Source organism: Drosophila sechellia, chromosome 3L (genome assembly GCF_004382195.2).
Source record: "Drosophila sechellia strain sech25 chromosome 3L, ASM438219v1, whole genome shotgun sequence".
NCBI lineage: Eukaryota > Metazoa > Arthropoda > Insecta > Diptera > Drosophilidae > Drosophila > Drosophila sechellia.
This window is the reverse complement of record NC_045951.1, coordinates 21,877,315-21,902,555: the sequence shown is the minus strand read 5'-3', so window position 1 is coordinate 21,902,555 and position 25,241 is coordinate 21,877,315. Positions and strand designations below refer to the sequence as shown.

Here is a 25,241-nt window from a genome sequence, read left to right as displayed (position 1 = left end):
TTATAAATCTCAAGTAATTGGATTTAAAAATGACAAGGTTTCTTAAAATGGAAATATCAATTTAAGTTTAATTTAATTTAAATATGTATTTTAATTTAATACAGTACATTTCACAGAAGATGGGCACAAATCTACTGTGATACTACTATATAGAATATTACTTAGAGAAAAGGGTATTCAATGCCTCTGCTTGCAGTAATTCCTAAATATTTAAGGCACACCACATGGGTGGTGTAGTAGAAGTATTGCAATCGGAAATTCATAAGTAAACTTTGGCTTTTATTAATAAATCAAAGTGAAGTGCAGCCGCAGCAGCAGCCAGTAGACAGCTGGCAGCCACCTCCGCCCACCGCAGTTTCCACTCCACGGAGTGGTTATGGCCCATGTGGGCTGGGAAGTACTGGAATGGGAAAGGGGTATGCCACATTTGCATGGAATGAGGGAAACCTACAATTTTAAAGGAAATGCAAGTGGACAGTCGCTGGCAGTTGAAGCAGCAAATGGACGAGGCTTGTTGCGGAAATATTGAGTGAACGACTGAGACTGGATCGCTGACTGGAGACGAGGTCGAGTGACTCACTGACCACAGTGGAGACAGTCGCCAACTGCTTTACGACTTTTCCAATGAACAATCCCAACAATCGGCAACTTACCGGCGACAATCAAAATATTTACCTTCAGAAATGTCTTCCAATTCTCCAATAGCCGACCATTAAATGGCTTATTAGATGCCGGGGCAGACAAAAGCAGCTTTTGTTAAAACTTGGCCCATTTGAATCGAAACGGTTTTTTAATTTCAAGCCATAAACCGGCGGGGGGATGGGCTGTTATGAGTAATCTCTTCGAACTGCCATCGAGCAGCCGCCCATAATGAACTCTTTACATCATCTGTGCTGTTTATTCAATAGTAAACATCTGAACCTTCACACTCGAAGCGTCAATCGGGGATTTGCCGGAGTGACAAAGCCCGTCCTAACTGGGGACTGACACTTTTCCGAGCGTATGCTAATCTGGCCAATGGTCGGGGTGTAGTGGGAAAATCAATCAATGCCCCACGGAGGCATCAAAAGCACCTCTACTGAGGAGAGGCGAGAAGTTGTGTAATCTGATAGGGCTTAGCGGATGCAAAAGAGCTGGGTTCCATTGCGTAAGCACAAAATAATGGACTCGGAAATGAAAGCGGTGGTCGAGGTCGGGGTGGGAAGATCCCGGCAAGTAATAGGAGTGAAAACTGGGCTTTCTTTATATTCTCTCTCGGCCCTGACATTATTGACGTCGCCTCGCCTCGACTCAATCTTTTCACCCCAGAGCCTTGGCATAATCTCATCAGCAGCCCCACCTGAGTGTGTGGCCATGTCAACCATCGTCATCATCGGCAACACCGCTCGAATCCATAACGTTTGTTTCGCACTGCAGCTAATGAACACCGCAGACAGTTTTACGAACCCCCAAACCCCCAACCATGCCCCATCCAGCTGCAGCTCCAAATCCATCCAGCTCCCACTCTGGCCGGCCATTTGGCAATTGGATTGCGGTCCTGGCCGCCAGCTCAACTTTATGGTCTCAACTTTGCGACTGCGACAACTGCGCAATGCGAAATGCGAAATGTGAAATGCGAAAAATCCCCAACAACCGACACCTCTGCTCCGTAGACAGACAGACAGGGGGTCCGTCGGTCTCCGTTCGTCGGAGGCCACGTCCAAAAACAAAAGTCAGCGTATAATGAGATTAAAACTTGAACTTTTGGCAAGCCCAGAAAAGTTTCGACAGGCAAAAGCCAGGAGAGTAAGTAGAAGCACTGGTAGCGAAGTCAGGTAAATCATTTTACGCACCCGCAACCGAAAATGAACTTGCCAACTTTGCCAATATGCCGGTGCCGTCTGAGTTATGGATCGAACGGCGAAAGTATTGAGTAGGAGGGCCCTCCACGCCCAGGGCCTTCATTTCTCATTATCGACATTCGCTAAAAAATGCAAGCGAAGCTTCTATTAATATATTTTCTTCTATACCCTGACGAAGCTGAGGCATTGCAGATTTCTTGCCAAAGAATCTCAGCCAAGGATATTTGTTGTAAAAGATATCGCAAATTTAGTTCCCAAGAGCAACTGGAGTTCGGTGGAGCCTATTCAAGCCACGCTTGTTTTGAATACTTTTTGGCATTATGCCATTAAACAATTTGAAATGTGTGTTTTGGCTTTTTGGCTGCAAAGTTGCAGCAGACGCCATAAATATAACCAGCACGCACCCCCACATCTCGCCCAGTCATCGTCCTAGAGCGAACTGGACGTATTCGACTGTTTTGGCTCCGGACTCAGATTGAGTTCGTGATATACTGGGTGTAGTGCGGTCAGCCGGAGGGGCAGGGGCGCCAATGAACGTCTAACCAAGCGTGGCCAATAAAACGTCGCCTTTGCATTTGTTTTGATTGTTTATTACTGCGGTAAAGCGACTCTCCTGAATGAAAAGGGGGAAATCAAAAACAAATGGGAAGACAATGACGCGTTGAGACACGGATTCAAACGGATCGTGTGGGCCGCGATGACCAGCGACCGAGTCATGACTGCATTCCCTCTCCTTAGCCATGACCACAACTCGCTTTCTTCCAGAGTACGGTCTAGATTGGAAGGAGTAGGCGACTTGGGAACATCATGAGCCATTCCCTTGGGCTTACTAACATAACTTCTTTTAGCCATGATCGAAGGAAGACCTGATGATCGCTAGCCAATCTGGCAAGGGAATAGATATATCCACATAAAAGTCTGCTAATTCGGCTGACGTATGTTGGCCAATGAACTGAGTCACTCACTACCCCGTTTCACTTGTCTAACTGTCATTTATCGCGCCAGACAGAGCAGACCATACCATATAGACCTCGAGAGCAAGACCCAGATATCGAGAACAATAATAGTTTTGTTGCCTTCTGCCATGAAAACTCATTCACAACAAAAGCTTAACGTTTATTATGTGGCCCCCATCAAAGCCACAAAAAGCTGCATATATGTGTATGAACATGCATATTATGCTAAATTAATGCGACTGTGTGAGTGAGCCACTGTGTGTGTGAATGCATGACTATTCCCGATTTTCCAGGAAAAGCAGGCAGCTCCGCACGCATTATGTATGCCATGCTCCTGCATCGATAAATCAGTCAAAACTGTCAAATGCATATAAATTATATGCAAAAGCTCCACTATACGGGGAGTAAAGTGGACAACTGGGTAGTGGACAGTGGGAGTGTTCCACACTGGGAGAAATTGCGCGGCTTCTGGCTAAAATGCATTTCTCCGACTGCAGCTGGACTCGATTCGCGATTCGCTTATTTCTGTTAGCGTCAGAAAAATAACAAGCCACCTTTTGCATAAATCCGCGCTCAGATGGAGAATCGGAGAATCGGAGACAGGCGGAGGAAGGGGCGCAAGCCGGGGAGAATTCGGACGTGCGTGGGAGCTCCACGGGGTGGACGACAGACCCGCGTAGGCGGTCGAGACGGGGCAACCTATTAGAACTTGTTGAGTACCGTGCGAGTGGAAATGGAAGATGGAAGCTGGGGATACGAGATGGCTCTTGGCGGAGTTATGTTAATGGACAGAGCCTGCTGGGATACCACATTAGATAGGGTAATGTGCAGTGCCCGCCAACACGGAGAGTGCAGCGGATTCAGGGGAGATGGCGACATTCGGGAAGGTGTGAAAACGTTTACGACAATGAGCTTTGTATTTAACTATCTGCGTGCGATTATTTATATTATTTATATGGAGTCCCCGGGACACATGGCCATCAAGGCATAACCCACTCAGCCAGAGATATCTCATTGACATCTGGAGTGCCTACTCCCTTTCATTCCCAGACCCGTGCACTAATTTGCATACGTAACTCGCTGCTCCTCCGTGGGTTGACCATTCAAGTTCATTTTAATGATGCTGTCCGGGAACGGAGGAGATCCCCATCCGCATCCCTTTCTAGATGCATTCTCCACTGATTCCAGGCGATGATATGAAAAACAGAAGATGGCTCTAACGCAGATGGTAGATGCTCTACCTGACCCGCTTTTTTCCAAAGGCCCATTTAATTACGGGGGATCCAAATTTATTGTACAATTAAATACTTTAAAAGAAGGCACATAGTGCAGAAAAAAATGAATTTACCGTTTAGGTTCTCATTTCTGCACATTCTTTAATCAATTAACCTACAGTCTCTTCTATGTTATAAACTTCAAGGAAGTGTAGTCAGTAAAACCACATCAAAACCACCTCACAAAGGTTCTTTGACGATGATTTCGTATAATGTTGCAGCATGATGCGGCACAAAGTTTTGAATAATAAATCAATAACCTCACGGTGGAGCCACCACTGCATTGTGTGCGTGATTTGTAAGAAACATTATGTAAATTATTGTTTTACAACGACTTGGACAGCATTATATGTATTTTTGTTGCAGCAATTATACCTGACCAAATATTTACGCAACAATTATGATTTCTATCTTTTGAAATGGGGTGAGAGGTCAACTCTTGGCTTGAGAAAGCTGTCGCCCTGAAAATCCATTCTCCTACCCGGAGGGCAGCTCATTTCTCTGATGACTGGGACTCTCGGATCCGCTGAACACAGTAGCGAGATGCAGCAATTGACAGCCGCAACAGCTTATGACAAGAGGCAGCTGGGAAATTGCAGCAGCATGACGCCAGAAAAATGCAAATGAGGCATGCGACAGGCGTAGGAGGCGACTGCAGAACAGAGTTCCATGATCGGGTAAAAGAAAGTTCGCCTGGAAATTTGTGCCAACTGTCGGTATAATGTAGTCAACCCCTCCGATATCCAACCCGATCCCGATCCCGCTCCCGCTCCTACGGCCGCCGCGAATCACGCGCAATGAGCAATTAAATATGCGCAGTCGTGTGTGCCACAAAGCTCTAGGAGCATGGTGACTCTGCCTCGTCACCATCATCCATCCGCCGCCACATCGTCATCTTCATCATCGGCTCCATTGTGATCGGCACACGAGGCGGACTGTGTGGCTTTCCTCGATTCGTTATGCTGAAGAAGCCGCTCTTGCAACAGGGACAAATGCCGCATGACCCGAATAACAATCGCAGATCCAGCCTCGAGGATGAGCTGACTTTGAGCTGGCTTTGGGTAAAAGTAGTTTGTGGTTTGGGCAATCCGCTTTGTGCAAATGGCACACGAGAAACTCTTATTCGAATTTTGCATTTTCGCCTGCCCTTGAAGACACACTGTACTAACTTCATCTATTATTCTCATCTTCTCGTTGCAGGTAAGTTGGCGGACTCAAACTAAGACAAAATGGTACAGTGGTACAAACTCATGAAAGTGAAGGTACAACATTTGATAAGTATTAGTATTACATTTGGGATTATAGCTAAAACAACCTGCTAGATAGGGCCAGCTTTGAAAAATTGTCTTTATATGTCGTGGTGCGAAACCACTCATGGAAAGCAAACTATCTGCAAAAAATTTGGTGTAGACCACCAAGTTCCTGGTCGCGTTCTAGGAACTCCCCCACATCCCGAACAAACTGCGTGTGTGATCCTGAGATTGTCACGCTAGTTATGGCTGCCAAGGCAAGCGATCTCTGTGACATTAGGATAATGTCTCAAATTAAGCATAACCGAGGGAGGAAACTCGGTGAAAAGAAAACCATAATTCTCAAGTGTTTATGCGGCCTTTCCTCAGAACCTAATAAGCAGCCCAGCATGCCGCCGCAGACTTAATCTAACCGAGCTGAAATGCCTTTGTTCTCGGCGAACTTACTTTTTCTCCCTCAATGGCGAGCTCTTTAGCCAAGTATAGGAATGGAAAATCCAGGGGAAAACTCCTTAGAACGGGGCGATAAAACTTTTCGCACATGCAACTGACGGCGACAAACTTCTTTTGCAATCTCCTCGGCAATGCACAAAATCAAAACACTAATTTATTGCACTTTTTGGCAAAAACAACAACAGCCGGTGGCTCAGTGGAAAAAAAGGGGGAGGGAGACTGCCTAAGTAGCCAGAGGAAAAGTCGCCTCCTGATGGGGACAAACTCTCCTCACTCGCATAAATCACTTTCTCCAGCGACACAGAGAGAAAGAGGGAGAGAAAAAAGTTGGCAGCCCATAGAAAACATTTCAATAGCAATTGCAGTGAGTGAGTGAGGAGAGGCTCCGGAAACGAAGTCGGAGAAAAGTGAATCTGCGTCTGGAAAATCCGAGGGAAGCTGGCGACAAAAATATTATTGCAGTTGTGTAAATAGTTGTCAGGACGCAGGACAGCCGACTGCCGACTGCCACCCCGTCCCTTGTGCTTCTGCTCCCAAATGTGTACTTAAAATTGCTCGTTCGCCACATAAACATAACCCCAAACTGACAAAAGAGAAACACAGAGGACAAAAAATCTGAAAATGTTCAAGAACACTTATGCATATCCTGGCCGCAATTGAAACGCAGGCCAGACGACGAGCACAAACTCTCCCAGGCATCCCAGCCGGCATCGCCTTCGTCCTGCATCCTGCACACATGTTGTGTGTAAAAAATTATAATAAAAACCCTCCTCCTGATCCGCTCAGCAAACACAGCAGCAGTCTGCCTCCTTCGTCCTTTTGTCCTGCGCGCCATTCCCGCTCCGTCTGCCCTTTTAACAAGGTGGTGCATTTCTTGAGTCCCGCATGCAATTTTTGGTCCGTGCTCCTGCGGCTCACCATTTGCACAGTGGACCCATCACGTGCAAAATTAATAATGTGGGAGTTAAATTAAATTTTTGACCTTAAAGCGGGATACTTACACTTTTGATAGAACATGAAAAGGAGGAAAACTACAATAAGTTTCGGTATTTTTGAATTTTATCAAATGATACTTTTGAAAATATTTCTGTATTTTCCATTAAATTCAATACATCGTGCTCTTGTTTCTTTCTTAGTTGAAATTTTCCTTTTCCTCTGATGGAGAAATGTACCACTTAGTGGTGCATTTTGTAAAAAATTGTCCTGTATGTGAAGAGCTGACATGTGTCACAAATCGTGATCCTTTGTTTCGCTCTCCACATTTTCTCTAATTCCCGTCGGCTTTCCATTCATATCCAAATTTTTTCAGTGTATCATTGTCCCAAAATACGGTTCTCGTAAGCAAATATGACTCACGACGATCATCCCCCTGAAACCGCTACCAATTTGGGCCAGTTCCATTTAGACTCTCCCTATATATTTCAAGGTTCTTTCGCGGCTGTTTCAAATCAAAACTAATCTGTTTCCTCTACGCAATGTGCGCAGAGTCAGGAAAATAAAAACTAATTTACATGTGTGAAATTCAGTAGGCCACAGCCAGTCCCCCCAATCCGAATTCTCCATCCAATAGTTGCCCTCGTACCATTGCAATTAACTTTTCAAGTGGCGTCAGGAGAGGAAATTAAATCCGCTCTAATCGATTTCCCCGTTTTCCGACTCCCACCCACTAATGGAGCATTGAATGCATTTTAGGAGTTTTTGGAAACGGGTAAATCCATTTGCCAGCTGCATCGCAACTCCACCTCCAGTCTCTTATCAGTGCAATTGAACATTTTCTAGGCATCGTCTTCCCCCTTCAAAAATGGTGTCCCACTTTTGTTTACATTTGTGACTGAATTTCCAGCAAAGACAATCGACATTCCGAGATCGGCTAACCCCTTTGGCTGGCTACTCAATTATGATTAACGATGCCGTCCTCCGATGAGGAGGAGGAGGCACACCAAAATGAGCTGACAACTGCGACGGTCCCGAGACCTTTCATCTCGTGCTCAACAGTTTTGTACATTAACATTTATCTGAATATTTTTGGTTTAGTTGGGTCTATTGTCTGCCTGATGCACGGGTACTTGAGTTGGGAGGATGGAAGAAGGTCGTGTCAATTGTTGATTGATTTCCCTGGCCTGACATCCAGAGAAAATAAAAATTAGCTGTGAACTGGAAATAAATCGAATACTTTAAAGTTCGAGTGTAATCGTGTCCTCCGAAATGGTTAAACCAATTACTTGAGCCCAATCTTTGAGGCTTCCATTAACTCCAGGCCCCAGCATCATAACAATTCATATTCGGATTGGACCAGCCAAAGAGATAGTAGCCGAGTTTTCCACGGAGCCCGAAATCATTGAACACGAAACAGTTTTCGAAATGAGCCGTGACACTACGAACTAAAACAGATACTGGGACCAAAGTGCCGGGTAGATAAGACACTGGGAGTAATTAAACCATTACCCGTTATGCGTTATTCCCTCAAGGGAGGTTTTTGAACCCGAATATATACGGTTTTGTGGCTAATGCATTTCACTTATTGAGGCGAAGATGATAAAGGCTTGGCGATAAAGAAGCCGACCATTGGAAGAAGGGGGCTCCGCGTTATTGCAGGGCGTGTCTAATTGCATTTCGTGGCTCCGCTTGTCAATCGCGTCATTTGAGCGACTCTTTCATTTTCTTTTTAACATTCCCGGGGCACAGCTGAAATTTGAATTTATTCTTTGTCAATTGTGCTGGGCTCAACTCTTTGACAATTCCTAGCTACGCTTACCATTCCTCATTATTGAATTCAGAACTGTATTTTATGGCTTTGTCACGCGCTGTATGGACAAAAATATGTATGTCCATTTGTTCTCCGCCGCCGAGCTGCGGTGGATCAATAGCACTGAACTAATAGATCGCCAAAGGTTGAAATCCTGCTCACTCAGCCTAATAATGAATCATAATCCGGGCGATTTATGGACTCACCTGGTGGCCAGGCTTGTAAATTTCATTACAAAAGCTTTTTGCACATTGTAAATTGGCCTCAACTACAGCAACTACATGAAAATTAATTTTTTAATGCACTTTTTCAATCCTCTTGCAAAAAACAAAGTCCACAGGGACAAACAAAGTTGCTGGGGGCAGAAGGTGAGGAGCAGGGGTAAGTGTAATAAATTTAATTTAATTTACAGAATTGGATTGACTTTGGCCAGCACAGAAACAACAACAGCATCTGCAAATAGTGCAAGCCACTGACAAAGAACACACAATTTATTGCATTTTGTTTGCGTTTTAACAACTTTATTTCATGTACTCAGCAAGGGCACAAAATAATTGGGATTGGAAAAGTCCAGTGTGCACTTTGCGAAGCAGACTAGATTTCAGAACTGATTGCGCTCAGCAATCGCAATCAAATTTTCCGAGGAATTCATTAGGCATAATCAGTCGTTAAAAGAAAGAGCTACAGTCCTCGCCCGCCCAATGAAATTAGCATAAAAAATTCAAGTCGAAAAGAAAATGCAATTTCCACGCAAACATGTAAGTTTTGAAAGAAAACACAATTTATAAATTAACCCAAACGGGCAGCGAAAGAAGAAGGCAGCCACGAGAATATCCGAAGAAATCATAAATATTGCACGAGGGGGAAAATCGAAATAGCAAAAGGATTTTCAAACAAATTTTCACGCTCCAATGAAAACTAAAGCCAAGCTTTGCTCAACTTCTCCATTCCACGAGCGGTCAAGCAAAAACAAAAAATATATTATAAAAAAAACAAAACAAGACCCGGCAACGGACTTAGGATAAGCCTGCATAATCAAGTGGTTTTCGATAAATAGAAACAAAAAGGGTAAGCAATTCCAGCGGGGTCGGCCCTTTTGCCCCTTTTCTGCCCATTCCATGGCCAGTTAATCGAATATGTTTGTTAAAAAAGTTTTGAGGCGTAAAAGGGCAAAGGCAATCCCCGTCCAGCCCCACGTCTACTTTTCCCTTGGCATGGCTAAAATTTAATTTCGACGCCCACCTCTCTGGGGCGTCTGGGTAGGAATAGGGATAGGGATAGGATACCTCGTTTCGAAATCACATCGTGACACGAAGGTCCCAAATGGCTTTATACGCGTTTTAACCTTCCCTTTGCTGGCTTGCAAAAGGCATGTGCTAGTATTTATTGAATTTTGTTTGTCATCTTTATCAAATTATGTCAAAAATAACCTCTCGATACAGAGAAAACACGCACCAAACATTTTTGAAATAGAAGTTTAAGACTTCTAAAAATATGAATTTAGTTAGAAGTATAACTGCAGGGAAATCAGTTGTTTAAAGAGTTTAAAGAAAATGAATCCTTCGTGCTCCCATCTCTAAGTGTTGACATTTCGCACTTCAGCCCCTCGTTGACCCACATTTCCAGTTTCGCTCTTTGTCGGCTTTTTTAATTTCCTCAACCCACTTGCCATTCATTTTAATGCTCTTTTGCTCTAAATTGCATCCTTTCGCCAGGATTTGCCCCACCTGCCCGTGCTGTTGTTGATGCTTCCATGTGCTGTATACAATTGTTGCCACATTTCCGGTCCTCTTCTGGCCCGGTCCGGAGCCGGCGTCCTTCAGACATTTTAATGATTTTCCGAGTGAGAATTCTTATTCATTTGTGTTCCTGCTTCAATTTTCCTGCTTTAAATTGCTTCTGCCCCGTTCAGTTTACTTTTATTTTGCTGCTTGCGTAGTTTCCTTGGCCGAAATAGTTTGGATTGGCCTGGGGGAAGATTTCAGGGTGGTTCAATCATGGGGAATTTTAAGCGATTTATCAATTAAGACTCAAAGGCTTTTACTCACCCCCACTAATTTAACCCTTGAGATGCACGTGCCTGGGCCACAGCAAAAGGATACGAAAAAAAAGGAGGTTATGGAAATTCCTAGCAACAATGGAGCTCTCAATCCTCTGGCCAGACCCCAACTTTCGTTCCAACCACTTGACAATACAAAAGATAATTAAATAAGCAATGAGCGGACTCCGAGGACTAAGTGAAAAAAGAAAACAATGCAAATTGAGAAAAATCGTATGCCCCTTCTAGGAAAATGAAAGGAAAACCGAGTGTAAAGTGTAAAGCCTTAAAAATTCATTGAAGGACCTCAAAGAATAAGCAATCAGGGGCGAGTGGCAGCTAGACATTTTCCCGAGGCAGGAAAAATTACAAACGAGTTCATCAAAACGGAGCCAGTACTAATTCAACAACCACGCAGATTCCCTCGTAAAACTCTCCAATTGCATCTAAACTTTAAGGGGTATTCCGCAAATGGGGTAGCACTTCAACCCTCCAGCCGGCCCCGTTTCCGCTTATCGCTCCGAATGTCACAACTTTACCGCCGCCATGAACATCATCATCATTATTCATAATCATCAGCAGGAGCGCTGCTGTCTGTGCCTGCAATGCGTCGCCCTTGGGCGATAGGTTCTTCAGAAAGAGTACCCACCGTGGCCACCGCGCAGACCAAACAAGAGGCAATGTTGCTCGCCAAGACCTCGACTATAAGAAACCCATCAATCAGCTATCTTTCTAGAAGACTTTTCTAAGCTGCCTCAGTTATGGATCCTGATCTTAGTATTCCAGTAAGACCTCGACTGTAAGCTACCCATCAAACAGTTATCTTTCTTCAAACTATTCTAGAAGACCTGGCTTAGCTGCCTCCACTATGATCTTAGCATTCTAGTATTATGTGAATAGATGGGCCTGTAAATTGTACTGCACTGATATAAGATAGTATTATTATTAAGAATTTTATAAATGCAACTGAAGAGTTCCGACCATTTTGCAAAACCTACTGTTACCGTACCACGACGCAGAGGAAAGACAATCGCTAATCTCATTTTCCTAATGACCATATAACCCTGTTAGCCTCCATTGCGGGGTATAAAAAGTTGCACCGCTTCCATGACAATGATGACGCCGTCTGTTTCCGCTGCCATTTTTTGCAACTGTTACTGCCGCGCTGGCCCGAAGCGCTGGTCTCGGGCCTACAGTCTTGAATGCCATGTTGAATTCAACTGTTTACTGTTGCGCACAGCAGCCGCCACACGAACAAGTGCAAGTTTGTTGGAGGCAAACGTCGCCATCGCCGCCTTTTGCGTCGCACGTTGTGCAAACTTTTACACTTCATTGCTCGATTGCAATTTTTACGCAAAACAATTTTATTTGTTTAGTTTTCACATTTTCCGTTTGTTCCTGCTGCTCTTTGGCGACACATGTTGCACTGACGAGCGGCAGTTGAATGTGGAGATTCCCAAGCACAACTACGATTCTTTAAGAGTTTCCACGTTGAAAGGTAACGTGAATTGGGGAATTGTTTGTTTTCAATATAAAGTGAAAAAGGACTCCATGTTACGGACACCTTTACACATATATCATTAAACTTATGTTTAAAGTTAGTTACCTTCGCCAAGTATTTAAATCTATAATAGATCAGTACCTAAAGAGCTGCTTCGTCGAATCTTGAGAATTAAATTGAAAATAAGTTAGTTATAATCTCGATCAAGTTAAGTAAACTTTCTCGACCAATCTCGGTCATTAGTATTGAATGGTTACCAATAAACTAGTTCACCCCTTTCATTGACGATAATCCGTTTTAATGCTTCTCCCTACATCCTTTTGCTCCTTGGCAGCCTCCTCCTCGATTGGCTCTCATGGTTTGTTTGGCTGCATCAATTTCCCCCTTTTATAAGTTGGCCTTCCCTGCAATCAGTTTCATTTTCACACACAATTTTCTTGGCCATTTTTTGTTCGTCTTGGCCGTTTATCTATTTGGACTATCCATCTCTTGTCTCTCTCGTGCTGAATTGCCTCCCCAGCTCCACCCTCTCGAGCTCTTTGGCCAAAGTGCAAAATGTTGTAAGTTAAATGGAAACAATAATGGGCTCGGGCCGGGATTGGGTTGCTCCAGCTCCGGCTCCGGCTCTGGCTTTGGGTCTGGGTTTGGGTCTGGGTCTGGGACCGTGGCTTCAGCTTTGACTACCACCGGATTGGGGCTTCACTGCGCTCATCCGGCAGAGCCCTTGAGCTGGAGCGAGAACCGCACTGACGCTCGCAATTCGCTTTGTGCACTTTCCTCTTGATTTCGATTATTGTCTTGCACTTTTCACTCTTCATTCGGCCAGCTTTGCTCCTGCCAATCCGGTCTTAGTGGCCCCAGATCCGGATCCGGCTGCCTTCTCGTTTGAGAGGCGAATTACTTTGCCAGCAATCGGTAATCGCACTGACCTGGCCACACGGGCTTCCCCGCTGCCACTGGGAATGTTTTAATTAAATCCATTCCAGTGTTCCTGTAAAAGTTTCGCCAAAAAGTAGGCCCAGCAATTGTAGGCCAGGCGAGCAGGGCCCAAAGACATGAGCCCCTAAACCGAGCCATAACAAAGCCAACCGCAGAAGCAGCAACAACATCATCTGCCGGGCTTAAGAGCGGAGCAGCCACTGCAGCAAGGAAATAGTTGGCCAGAACTATTTACCAGGCCGCCATTTTCGTATGCAGCAAGTTGTGCCATAATTTCATGCCACAGCAGAGAAAACTTGTGCGGTCCTTGCAACCACGCCAGCCCAGTGACTGCCAGCCACGCCTAATAATAAGAAATTAGAACTTACGACAGCCACTAAGACTGTCCGCAGCAGCAGCGGCGACCGGAGGAGCAGAGCGGCAGAGGACCAGGAGCTAGGACTATAATCGTCTTGTACTTGGCTGGGTAAGGAACTTTAAGCTAACCGCAAAATGTCTTGCCAAGTGGGGATAGAGCCGGATGGAATGGGAGTGCAGATGGGATTGGGATAGGGACTGGAAGTGGAAGTGGAAGTGGAAGTGGGCAGTTAGCAGGAAGGCGGTCCAAATGGAATCGAGAGTCTGCAGTGTCCTAGCACCTTGCCAGACGATCTCGCAAACTAGGAGTCTAACATATTCTGCGCTACAAACGAAAATACGATGACAATGGATATTGGCAATTGTACATGCAACGCACAAGTGATCTTAACAATACATTTTAATATATGGCCTAAAAATTATATTTTCATTTATCCATATGCGTTAAAATACCTTTCGTTAAAAGAGTATCCACTTCGGTACCTTCGTTTGCTTCGACTGACTTGTTGTCCTCGCAACTGGGGCTCTAACTAGCGCCACCACAACGACACCACCTCCACGGCAAGTCCTTCATGGGCTATTCCCGCGGCGACATCCTCGTCGCTTCTCAGATGCTGTGAAGTGAGCGCAACGCATTATTTAGGATTTACCTTTACGTTGTTGTCAGCGTGGCTGTTGCTGCTGTCGCTGATGCCGCTCCTGGTCCTGCACTTGGTTCTGCTGCTGGTTCCTTTTCCTGCGCTGCATTCGAGACTGAGCCAGGACGACCTCGCCACTCCCAGGACGACCTCCCCCCTGTAGTGGGTCGTTTATAAAGGTGGAGTCAGCCCACTATCCGCCTCGTCTTTGTTGTAGCTCCTGAAGCAACGACATCGCCGTTGTCGTTGTCGTTGTCGTCGTGCTCATGATGCTGGGTGATGAGAAAATGCGAGGCTCGTGTGACATTTTCATTATCGTTGTGGGATATGCGCTTTTCTGTGGCCAGCCTTCGACCTCCGCCCACTCCGCCCTTTTTCTCCCGCCACGCCCCCTTTCCCCGCATTGTGGGCTTGTGACAACAAGAGCAGCAGATAAGGTTACAAAATTATTAGTTGGGATTTACAATGCTCCAGTTTTAGTGGCCGGTGTGTGGGTGGTGTGCATCTCGGTGTTCGAGTGGGCGGTTTCCTGATAGCTGCTGGCTTGCAATGAGGAAAAGTACTTGACTGGAGCAAAGTAAGAACTTCAGAGCTTCACGATGAAGCGTAGTTCGATGGCAGCGATTACCCATTGCAGCAGGAGCAGCAGCTCCTAACTATGCTGGCCAATTCAATAATCGTAAAGACCCTCAGCTGCTCGGCGATTCCCCACCAAATTGCCATCAATTTGCCATCTCTGCTCGCTGGCTGAGTGCAATATTTTCCACCAGAGACTCGGAAACTTATGAGCTCAAAGATTAACACAATTTCGACAAATAATGAAAGCGTAATGAAAGCGGCGGCGGTCGGGAAGCTTCCGCAAAGGAAGTGAGCCGAATCAAATAGACGAATAAGCCATGAGGCGAGGTGGTGAGCGGGAATATTGGGATGGTGGGGAGGCGCTTTTTTCCTTTATCATCATATAAATTCCATTTCAGCCTGATAAAGAGTGATGGCGGAGGGGCAGGGGAAACGGCGAGCGAGCGGCGAAAAATGCAAGCAGGAATTTGAAAATTTTCAATTACGCGTGCAATGAAAATTACGAAAACCCACAAAAGTCATTTTTCTTGATCGATTTTTTCTTCGGCGCTTTTTCTTTCGCTCGCCCGCAACCCATGGGGTTGCCCTCAAAAGAATCGGAGGCCAACAATGCCAGGACAGCCGGAGCAGCGGGGAACGGGGAGCGGGGCAGAGTCCTTGCCTCATCCCCACAAAGGTGAAATGGCGCTAAAGCTGAGGTTCTGCGCGCTGGGATTGGCGTTGGCTGTGGGCCGCTGAGCAAGCTGGGGCGGAGGTTGAAAAGTTGCCTCCTGCACAGGACTGCGAAAAGTAGAAAAAGCAATTTCGAAATCCCAAAGAAATTGCAAAATTCCATGCGGCAACGACAACGGCGGTGGTTCAGTTCTGCTCAGTTCAGTTCAGTTCAGTTTGGCTCGGATTGGTTCAGTTCAGTTCGTTCTGTGCGGCGACAAAGGATGTGCCCAGGACATATCCACAGCCTTGTGGTGACGGCTGATAGCGAAAGCCCCAATGCACCTTCAATCGCGCCCCTCCCACTCGCACTGCCCCCCTCAGCCCTTTCAATCTGCCGGCGGTCACATAGGTAAAGTTAACTAAGCAGCGGGCACAGGGGTTAACATGCTCCAGTGCTGCACTCGGCCGCATTGTCACCCACTTTCAGCCCCAAGAGATGGGCGACTGGAGGTCAGGCACAGTGGAACAAAGACGGCTGTTTGTGGCCACTATTTGCAAAATCTAAAGTATTGTAAGAAGTTCCACAACTTTTATATTGAATGGGGAAGATTTTCTTTAAGAATGTCTCGGTATAATTGCAAAGGAGCTTTTATTTGACAATGAATTTTTCTTTAACTGGGTTACATTTTCTAACGACTGACTTGGAAGTAGTAAAAATGCTTTAAATAGCTTACAGCACTTTGTAAATTGTAGTATTGGTAACCCTCAGCTGATGTGAATATCAAATTATTAATCCCTAATTAAGAAGTTAGCGAACAGTAATCCTTTAAATACTTAATCTCGAAACATAAATTGTTTAACTATTGAGCTTAAACGCATTGACAAAATTTCTATCTTGAACATCCACTTTACACTTTACAACACCTTAAACTTAAAAAATAATTTTTTTTTTTGATAAACCATTTGAAACGCAAAATTGTATAGCTCTGAAAGACTTTCAGTCCGGCCACTACTAGCAAGTTGGCCCACTGTTCCTCCCCAGATGGCTTCTTCTTCTTCCCCGCAACTACCATCCGTTGCCTTGTTTGTGTTGACATTTGCCAGCTTGGCTTTGGTCTCTCCGCGGATCCCGGAGCGCCTGCATCCTCGGCCGCACTTCACTAGCTGCTGGCTGGGAACTTTAACTTCATCCTGGAGCTCGCTCTTGTGTGTTCGAGGCTTATGTCACCTGCCGGGCAGGAGTTCCCTCCTACGTGGAGCCTCCTGCTCCTTTATTCCGCTGCCTGACATAATATTTTCATTTTTCTTGGCGACGCTGAAAACACTTTTCATTATTTGGTTTTTCCCCTTTTCATATTTCACATTTATGCTGCAGGGAAGTCTTTGGCGGGCGGGAGCTTTCGCTGATGAGATTGTTGTTGTTGTCTTAGGGTGACTTTGTTAGAAGATGCATTTGCGATGTGTGCGGGAAGCCACCTTAGAGATTATCTTAGTTTATGATAGCGAAACGGATACTGCGGCATCAGTGGGAGATGAGCCATCGTGGTTTAGGAAAGAAATGAACTCACACCTTTCCAAGCTGTTGTAGTCTTAATTTAGACCTCATTACTCAGAAATCCTTGGCTATTCTGGCCCAGTGTAAACAATCGGATCACAAAATAGCCACATAAGTGGCATACACTGTTCGCCAATTCTACGTAAACAAAGGCGATGAATGAAATGTGCGTCAATCGATTGCTCACCAAACAAGTTATTCGAGTGAATCTGTACTGGCTGCTTTCGATTTTAGGATCCACATCTAGAATGTTTCGACTTGGAAACGGTTTTCTTTGTAAATAAATTAGTATCCAGAAACGGCAGTGAAATGACTGAATGTGGGCACACCACTTCGACTGGGAGAGGCCTGGAATGCCAAGGAAAACTGGACTTGCAGCGGTCTCCCCCGGAGTCCCCCCTCGGAGGCCATTCCTCTTTCTGCCCCACTCCGTTGCAGCCACGAAACTTGCTTCGATTAAATCTTTCAACGCCCGGCAACTGAGTCATTGGACTTGCCCCGCCGCTGCAGCTGCCCAAAAAAGTCCAACAAACTGAGAGACACACAAAAAAACAACAAAAAAGGGAAAAACAGAACGAGAACCACAACAACAAGAGTTCATATTCAAATTTGTAGAACGTGCAATGAATTCGAAAATGAAAATAAGTAAACCCGCAAAAACAGAGCCGAGACACTCGGAATAAATGCATGGGGCAGGCAATTGTTTTTATTTTTACTTGTGGCGTAGGGGTCAATCGCAAAGTTGTCAGCTTAGTCATAATTCCGCTGGAACAATGGAACCGTCTCTTATACACAGAAACTGCAGTCTTGCTGACCCGCCGCTGAAATTGATAACCTATCCCGTTTGAAAGGTTCGGGTGAGCTGGGGGATCTGCGACCCGCCTGGCGACAACTCCTCTCCTCATCATGGCTAGTTCTAGAGATAACCTTTGCATCGCGTTCTCTGTTCGCTGATTGTGAGCCGACTGGGAGGGAAGTGTCTTCTGGTGTGGGCAGTATATAAAGCCTAAGCTTTTCTTCCTTCCTCACTTTTCCCTAATTTTTACGATCTTTTCGGTGCGCTCCAGTTCCTAAGTGATCGTTAAGTTCCCGATGACGCGGACAAAGTGCATTGGATTTTACGAGGGGCCCTTCCACTTATGATAACTTCCATTTAAATATTATTTTAGCCATAACGAACTGTTTAGTGACCTGTAGATCCCCGTGGGCTTTAGTCACTATACTTTTATGGCTACCCCTCCCTCCTCTATACCCACAAAATTTATGGCTGGGCTCTTTGTTCTCGATCCTCAGCTGTAATCACGCAGAGATTCCACATCAACCATGTGCACACATGCGTATGGAGCACGAGCCAGGGAAAACTGGAGCAGCGGCCATCGAAGGCGTTTTCCATTGGCCATTTATTTGCAATGCAAATAAAACTACACGTTGTGCCGCTTATAAGGCCAATTGCCAAATGGACAAACTCGTAAATTTCGCCATACGCGCGCCGAACAATGGAGGCGAACAATTGATATACCAATTACCCAACGATACCCAAAACCAGCCGCTGACTCGGAGGAAACGCCAACACACGCAGCTGCCCACTGGATCCCCATCCCCTTCCCCACCGTCGCCTCCACCCACCCACGGCGGTGCCAATCTCGCGGATCAAATCTCTGTTGGGAAATTAGCAACATTAGAAGGTACCCAACTACTTGGGTGCGGAGAGGGGCTCGCAAACCGCAAGCCTTGAGAGACCGACCAGCGGGGCACGCAAGGGTCAAGTCGAGTGTGAAGCATTCACCCGATCACAGTGTGCAACAAACTAACAAATTAAAATGTAATAATTATAATAATAATTAATAGTTCAGATAATTATGTCTTGCTTTCCATACGGCATACAAAATCTATAACAACTTGAGTCAGTTTATTGATTTATGGAGATAGATGATTGAATTTTCCATTTAATAATACTGAAGTAAAGATTGAATTCTTTCGACTTTGGGGCAAAACGTGTTGCTTAGTGCTTTGATCGTGGCCCAAATAAATAAATATTATTGGGCAGTTAGAGCCAGCGCGCCCAGGCAGTTGGCCAAATGCCAAGCAACTTGCGGTCGTCTTGGTCGTCGTCGTGGCCCAATCTCCCAGCGATCTCGGATGCAGTTGCAAGTTGGCAGCTTGCAGTTGGCCGTTTGCCGTTTGCCGTTTGTAGCGTCCCTCCCCCGCTGCGCATGCGCCCGCTTAATAAGCCGGGAAGCGGGGAGCAACGATTTCATTGCCGCGATATGGGCAGTCGGGGTCCACCCGGATCCGCTGTTTTGGCGCTCATCAGCGGCTGGCGTAATGAGCCATTATTGCTTTAGACGCGACTTTATTGCCTTAGCCGCAGTCGCAGTCGCAGCTGCAGCAGAAGTCTGTTGGCATTTTGGCCATATTTGTCGCCTGCGTGGCATTCGGGGCTGGATGCAGTTAGTTGCCAAACTGAGGCTCGGGTTTCCTGCCCCTCGGTGCGTGAGGCACACATTAATTGGCATATGGCTCGAACATGACAGCCGCAATAACTGTTTATGGCCAGCAGTCTTGCCCAACTCTTCCCATCACCGTTCCCTGGAGGAAGACATATCAGTAAACGCGTCTAGATGATGGCCAAAAATTGACATAGAAATTATCTTTCTTTCGTTTATACATAAGATTTCACGGAGTAGTACTCAATTTTAACTTACCAAACCCACTCTATTCTCTCATTGCAGGTGAGTCCCGCTCGACGCTAACCAAAACCTGAGAACTTGGCCGAGAAGATTTGCATACGTATTACCTGCGCTTCCTGTGGCCAGCAAAAATCATGGTGTTTCAACTGCTAATTCATGTTTATATGAACATGAACTTTTTACGAGGCACTTACATAAGCCCAAAAGCAACCGAATTGTTTACGATTGCCTCTGCGTTTCTAGTGTTTTTCCTATTCGTTTATACTTCTGTGATTATCGCGCAACAAGGCATAGCAAACAATGAGCGGTTGTAAAATAAATCGTATAGGAACTATCAGAGGAGTTGCTATCTACATTGCTTTTCGAAAGGGGAACTTCAGAAGCGGGGCTCCCAGTTGCACTTCCCTCCACTTAATCAGCTACGAATTTGTTGTTTCCCTCGAATCTCACACAAGAATTATGTATATTGAATTTTGACCGATAAAATCTATTAGAAGGGGAGGGGGTTCAGGGAGCAGCTTGTGGCAATTAAAGCTCGGGCCAGGGCATTTGTCAATAGATTGCGGGAACCAATAGCTAAGCTACCCGAGGCTCGACCCAAAAAGCTGACCCAAGATGCTGTTGGCCTGGTCTCTTGGTCGTTTGGTCGCTTGGTCTTTTGGGTCCCAGGCAAACAAATGATATTTCCCGATATCGGTCGGCGAGTCATTGTCTTTGCTTTTGTCTCCGAATTTGCTTGGTAGTCTCAAGGGTCTCCGGCGAAGTCGAAGTTGCTTGTTAGCCGAAATGCGTCAAATGACAAATGATTTAAAATTTATTATCGCTCCGGCTGCCGCTGCTTGGATCCAGTTTTCTGACCAACGAAAGTGAAAATATCTTTTGTTATGGCTGCGACTTTGTCAAATGCCAAGTTTGCCTGCTGCACTCAAAGAGGTGATTAATCGTGGAAATTGTCGTCGAAAGGATTTAGGTAATCTCCAATACGAACGGGCTTTCGAATTTCCAATGGAACCGATATTTGGGCACCCCTTTGCAATTGACCGACCGATGTGATTGTGATCAATTTGCTCTTTTGCTTTTGCTGTACTTAAATTACCTCGCATAAAAGAAAATCATTATAATCATTTACAATTCGTTGACTTTGGCAATGCGCAAATTTGCCATTTTGGTGTGTATTTGCTGGCCAAATAATAACAACAACAGCAGCCGGGCTAAAAGCAAATAAACAGCCGCCTACTCGCACACACATTAAACTATCAAAATAAACAGTTATGCGCTCCAGTGGTGGGAGGGAGGCCTGGCATCGGGGGCGTGGCACATTCGCATTGAACTCGCATATTAATCAAGCGCGTAATTTTGCCGCAGCTCCCATCCTTTTGGCCAGAAAGCGAATTCGAGCCACGTGAATAACGAGCGATAAAAACTTGGCAAATATAAAATGCAAACAACATTCAAACTGTTGGTGAGGGGGGAGGGGAGGGGAGGGGGCTTCAGATGGGACTGCCAATGGAGGCGTGGCATGGCAGTAATGGCTGTTAGTCATCGACATTCGATAGTAGTTGCCTTGTTGCCGGTTAACCGATGAAAGCCATTTTGCCGAGAGAGTGGTACCGAAAATTTCTGCGGCTGCGATTGGAGATGCATGCGTGATGATGGGGCAACACCGCGATTGAATACGGTAGAGAATTGAATAGTGGAGCAGAAATACTAATTATCTTGCCTATCATAATATGTTTACTTCTATTAAGATTAACATTTGGACCATTGATTTCCTATTTGCTTGATTTCAGCAAGATTGATTGACAATTTGTAATATAAACAAATAGTTTGCCTTCTCAGTTACCATTAATTTGATTTTAAATAACTGACAACAACCGCGTTGGCCATATGATTTCAAAAGTCGTGAGTCCCGTAAAACATAAGAGGATAGTTATATAGTTTATATAGTTTAAATATATCATATATTAATTTAATTTGTTTAGGATAACAGCTACAAAAGTAAATGATTTACCCCTGAATGGATCACGCCGCCATCTCGAATCTCGTCGAATCACCACGGAAACACTCTAATACACAGGGCAGTATTTGCATTTTGGCTGCTGCTGTTTATTTTCGAGTTGATTTTGAAGTGAACAGTTTGCTTAATGCCCGATGTCGGGCCGAAACGCAAAGCAAATGCAGAATTACGCATACGCAACGTTGCCAAAGTTTGCGGCTCGCCGCAGCGCCCTAGTGCAGTGCCACGCCCCTCCCCGGCCCCCCGCTCCAATAATTTCAATAAATGCCGAGCTCACACACGCAGAGGTAGCCCTAAGCCCCCTTTACCCCACATAGCCCCCTCAGTGGCCCGCTGGTGGAGCCGAGCTCTTCAGCGTTAAATTGGAAGCACTTTAGATTCACATTCAATTAATTAATTTAAGCAAATTGTTTGCTTCAAATTAATTGAATTTGCATTTAATTTGCGCTCACGAGGGATGCCCCACAACCCACTAACAACAATAATGGGCCAGTTTCTGGCTTCCGTCTGTCAGTTCGCCCGTCCGCCAGCTTGTCAAGTCGGCAGTTCCGCAGTTCAGAGGCTCCTCAGTTCCTCAGCTCCTCATCTTCTCATCTCCTCAGTTGAGACCTACTTAGGACAAGGCCCTCTGCTTGCCTGAGTTCCCGATTGATGGCCAATTTGCACTCTTCCCTGGCTCATCAACGTTAAATTTATTAACTAACTTCGGATATCCGTGTGTGTGCGAGGGTATTTGTCTGTGGGGGGGTGGCGACAACACAGCATTGGCAACAAACAATGCAAACATTCTCCAGAGAATTGCCAAAGCTTTTCCGCTCCAAATAGCCGGGTTTTAGTCGCAACGTGATGGATCCCAACGCGAGCCAAGGGGATCGGCTGCCTGATGTAATCAATTAACGAAACGAGTGTAATTGAAATCTCACTTGCATATTTAAGCCAATGTGGCCACGACTGTGTCGAATGAATAATGCTTAGTTCTGCAAATTCTGTGGCAAACACTTTTGGGGCTTGTGACTATAATTTCTCCACTTACCGGATTGTCAAATTCTGCCGCTTTTGTTCAGTGAAGAGACACGTCGAGGTGCGCAGCGTTGGGCAGACTGAATGCAAATCGAATGCCTCTTATATGTAGTTCTTAAATCACTTGAAAAACTAGCACAATGTTGCATCAGGCAAACAAGAATTTCCAATCGAAGCCATCAGCCAGCGGGTTGAGCATAAGCAGGGCGATAATAATTATAAATATAATGCCTGCATATTATAATCATCAGTCGTTGTAAGCCAATTACGACTTGGTGGGCGTGGCTTTGGGGCGGTGGGTGGTGGTCGGTGGAGCAGTAAGGCGAAGAATAATTTGCGCTTTTCACACTAATTAAAAGCGAATGAGACAGAGACGGACTGTGCCGCAAATGAATTGCACTGCATTTCAAACGCGCGGGCAGAATTGGTTGAATTAAAGTCAGAGCGTGGAAAAATGATTAAAAATGTAAATTTTAATTCAATTCCGTTTGCGAAAAATAAGAAAGAAGCTACAGCAAATAAAACTAGTAGCTGCAAAGTGGTTTATTGTGAGCCAGGAGCCGCCAGGACACCCGCAGGACGACGACGAAGGACGCGGAACTCGAGGACGCGACAAACTTTGCCGCTAGGCAAGGCGTCAAGACAAAGATACAGAAGACAGAAGACACATCCAGCCAAAGCGAAAAAATATAAGCAAAGCGGGGGAAAATGTGGAGAATGAGCTGATAAAGTAGCTTGCCGGGGGCAGCGGAGAGTCCTGTGAGAAGAGGACGTTCACTTGAGAGAAATCTCGAGAAAAGACAAATCGAATTTTCCCTGGTGCGAAAAGCGAAAACAAGCTTTGAAGCTTAAAAGTAGCACATCGAATGGAATACGCTCATGGAAATAAAAGTCAATGATTTTGAATAATTATGAAACGGAAATATTTTAAATTTATAATTTATTATTATTTTTATAAAACACTATTTAGTTATATTTGATATACTGTTTCAGAAAAGACTAAACAACCAATTATTTGTTCAAGAAAAGTGCCAAGATAGTGCTAAATACCTTGATGAGCTTCTTAATACTAAAAGTTATTTGATCTTTGGACTGATGACACTTTTTAAAAGGTCATCACAACAATTATTAATAAATATATAACTTTAAACACGATTCAGGAAAATAAATATATAATTAGGTAGACTGCATCTTGTTATTGATTGTTCAAGGAAGTAAAAACTGCGCATTTTATATTTTAATTGATTTAAGAGGATTGCAGGTCGAAAAAGGGGCAGTGAATTTTCCAATCCCGTTTGGGGCTCAGTGGGGTTAATAAGCTGCTGCTTAGATGGTTTTCGAATGGGTTTCCTCCGGCCGGCTCCGTTCCAATCTGCGGTCGCCCTGGGAATTGGGAGCTGGAAAACTGATTTGGCCTTTGACCTTTTCCTTTGGCTAAGGCAAACATAAACCAGCTAAAAGGTATGCCACCCACCCCAATCTGGCCAACTATATCCCACTGAGTGAAATGAATCTGCAATTCTATTCCATTTTGTGAGCGCTCCATTTTGATCCCCTTTTCCCCATTTTTTCTTTGGGGCAGCAGGAGAAGATGATGATGATGCCAGGGCAGGTGTGGACTTAATGCGAGTTAGCCAAGGAGCAGGTTGGCAGTGGTGGCCTGCTCCATTTGCCGTCGGCGACGGCTGCCAAACACTTTCATCTTTCGCCACAAGCCAACGGACGATAAACGGGAAAGCGAAGTAGAGAAGAAAAGCGGTGAAAAGCGCGTTGCCCTTGGAGTGTAACGGATCCCCCAGTGAATGCAAATAACTAGCAATGCCCCATCCCCCACCTCTTCCCTTCTCCGCTCCGCTTTCTGAGGTGGCACGAAAAAGTGTGGCAAGGCTGCGGGTAATCAACAAACGTTTATGGCGCCCGCTGATGAACTTGTTGATGATCGCGGCTGGTCATTTGTCTTGGAATAAGGAGAGCAGGAGATGCGCTGATATACTTTTGATGCATTCCTCGTAAAGGGGGTGGGGGATTGGGGGCTCTAGAGGGTGGAACTACTCAAGTTCTTTCCCGGATTTGCATAAATATTTGCTCGCATTTTTCCTGCCAGCGAGAAGTCAACTTTTCCGCGACTTATGCAAATAGAACAGTCGAATGACAAACAGCTCTGGCACAAAGAGAAAGTGAAAATTGAATTTCGCCTTGGCGCGGAATAAACAAATTAAATTATAATTAGTAAACAAAAGCGAAGCCAAGAACAAGGGAGCTGCCCAAAACCAAGCCAGATGAAATGAAAATGGAAATTCAATGGGGGCCCTCACGAATCCTCCAGAGTCAAGGTCCTCTTGATTAGTTCTGGTTTGTCTGCTGATTGCGCTCCGCCCCCGCTTTTACCGGCAATTATCGGGAGTCAAGTGCTCTGCCGGGAACGTGGACTGGTTGGAGAGAGCGGGTGGGGGGAGATAGTCACCCCAAGCCGCGCCAATTGCTTATCACCTTTGTGGCAATGACAGCCATCGCAGCAGACACATTCGTTAGGACTCCGGCTCCCGCGTCCTTTGGCCCCATTCACAGTTGACAAAATATGCAGCTGCGTCGTTAGCACTTTCCACACATCTCGCATTTGGAAATATTTGCCATGATTCGATTGTGTAGACACCACCCGAAACCCGAGCACCCTGCCAACCGCACCCGGAACCCAAGGAACGGAGAAAGGCGACAGAACAGGCCAGGAGAGAA

General features: G+C 45.4%; 2 protein-coding genes across 2 annotated transcripts in view; both read right to left on the bottom strand.

Annotated features, from left to right (window-relative positions):
- The window catches only part of LOC6616559 (putative phosphatidate phosphatase), a 57,077-nt gene extending 34,504 nt beyond the window's left edge, over positions 1–22,573 (bottom strand). The window contains exon 1 of the mRNA XM_032717381.1: positions 22,522–22,573. The gene's annotated coding sequence lies outside the window, so the exon portion shown is untranslated. The remainder of the gene's footprint in view (positions 1–22,521) is intronic.
- Positions 1–22,577, bottom strand: part of LOC6616561 — an 85,898-nt gene extending 63,321 nt beyond the window's left edge. Inside the window, exon 1 of the mRNA XM_002040884.2 lies at positions 22,522–22,577. The gene's annotated coding sequence lies outside the window, so the exon portion shown is untranslated. The remainder of the gene's footprint in view (positions 1–22,521) is intronic.
- Positions 22,578–25,241: the final 2,664 nt, after the last annotated feature.